The sequence below is a fragment of the Rhinopithecus bieti genome, unplaced genomic scaffold (assembly GCF_001698545.2).
Source record: "Rhinopithecus bieti isolate Rb0 unplaced genomic scaffold, ASM169854v2 scaffold_12088, whole genome shotgun sequence".
Taxonomy (NCBI): Eukaryota; Metazoa; Chordata; class Mammalia; order Primates; family Cercopithecidae; genus Rhinopithecus; species Rhinopithecus bieti.
The window spans coordinates 3620281-3622512 of record NW_016807975.1 but is presented as its reverse complement, the minus strand read 5'-3'; positions in this window follow the sequence as shown (position 1 = coordinate 3622512).

Sequence of the window (2232 nt, the reverse complement as noted above, 5' to 3'; positions counted from 1 at the left end):
TTTTTTTTTTTTTTTTTTTTTTTTTTTGCTTTAAGTTCCTGTCTGATGTGGAAATAACCAATTCTGTAATTGAAGTATTCTAATTATGAGAGTTTGTGCATACTGAGCTTCAAGTACATAAACAAATTTTGGTAGCATCTATAACTCGTCCTTAAACTTCAGACATTTGACCTGGTATTGTTTTTAGAGTTTTACAAACATGTTAGGCTGATTCTTATCTTTGGAAACCTTTGCTCCTGTGGTTCTTTTAGCTGAAATGCTTCTCTCTCCCATGTCTGATAGGGGAATACCAACACCACTTTAATCAACTTAGACAAGCTGTCTCCTCTAACAAACCTTTACTTATGTTTATTCCAACTAGGGCTGCATTATTATTTCATGGGCCCTAGGCAGTTTTGTGGGCGCCTTTCTTCATGAAAAAATTAAAATTTGTATTTTACAATTGAATTGGCATAAAACTGAATATATTAATATTATATACTGAAAACATTTTTGTCTACCTAAAAGTTAACTTTTCTTCTGATTTTAAAATAAATCAAAACATTTTTGTAGACTGCTAAAAAGTATTGTGGGTCCTAGGCACTGTCTACTGTGCCTAAAAGATAACATATCTCTGACCGCAAGGGTTAGAATTGATCATTCTTTGGCACCACCATTATTTCTTTTTTATATGAGTGCCTACAATACATTGTTATATTTGTTGATGTATTTTTCAGTCTCTTTTTGATATCTGTTAGCCCATAGAATACAAGGTATTTGACTAGTTTATTGCATCTAGTCATGCCTAATGGGATACCTGGCATGATTTAAGAATAAGTGAATGAATAAATTATATGGCTTGTTATGGTATTTTGAAACCTTTGTCACCAAGAAACTCAAATTCATGAGAACACAGCAAGGCTGGGCTAAATGAGAATCTCGGTGGCTGCCATATGTGGTACTTCTTCAAAAAGAGTTGTGATGACTTTTGCTTTGAGAAGATAAAGTAAGACATGCTTTTCCCTATTCCTTTCACTAAGTATAACTAGAAAGCTTGGATGCTTTGTATAAAAGAAAAGAAGACTCAAGAGAGAAAAGTCAAACTGGTTAAGGACTTCAGAACACAAGGAACAACATAGTAGTGACTTCTCAGGATTTTCTTTTGCCTCAAGTATCTCAGACCTGATATTGGAGAAGCTGGCAACCACAAATGCCAATAAGAGCAGACAAATAATGACCCAAGAAAAGCCTGCTTTTTCTAGCCAAAGGGTCTGGAAAAGGGTGGCCTGACAAGCCAGACAACTTTTAGATAATAACTCTCTTGACTCTAGTAAAATACCACAGAAAATAACTGAGGCCCCACCTCCACCTCTGCTAGAAAAGACTGAGTTGAGTGCTTAGATACCCACCCTTGCCAAGAGGTAAGGAGGCTCCCGAAACTCTTGCTGGGGTCAGGACAGAGGCCAAGTGGGGAGCCAGGACTTTATTTCTTGATGAACAATGAGTATCTTCCCTCCCATAGTGTTAAGAGAGAATATGTGGGGAGCCAGGGTTTCTACTCCAACAGGCAGTAATGAGGCACTCCTACCTGCTCCTCACTGGGGTGGTATCAGAGGAAACCTAATGTGAAGTTAGAAATTTTACGACCAATAACAATGCCACCTTCTTGCAGTATCTGTGGAGGCCACCTAGGGGCAGTAATGAGGTACCTCTGTCTCCACCAGGGTGGTATCAGTGGAGGCCTAGTGGGAGTACTGAACTCCACCTCTGCTAAGCAATAACAAGGGGCCTCTCTCTAACCATGTATTATAGGAGGCCAAGTGGAGAACCTAGACTTCACCTTCACATGGCAGTTACAAAGTGAAATTCCCTCTCCACACACTTCAGCAGTGTCAGGGGAGTTACAATAAAGCACAAGATCAAAAGAAAATTTTGAGCCTTATAATATCCTAAGGTTTTGATAAAGAATCACTCTTCGTCAGATGAGTAGGTTGCAAAAATTTTCTCCCATTCTGTAGGTTGCCTGTTCACTCTGATGGTAGTTTCTTTTGCTGTGCAAAAGCTCTTTAGTTTAATTAGATCCCATTTGTCAATTTTGGCTTTTGCTGCCGTTGCTTTTGGTGTTTTAGACATGAAGTCCTTGCCCATGCCTATGTCCTGAATGGTACTACCTAGATTTTCTTCTAGGGTTTTTATGGTATTAGGTCTAACATTTAAGTCTCTAATCCATCTTGAATTAATCTTCGTATAAGG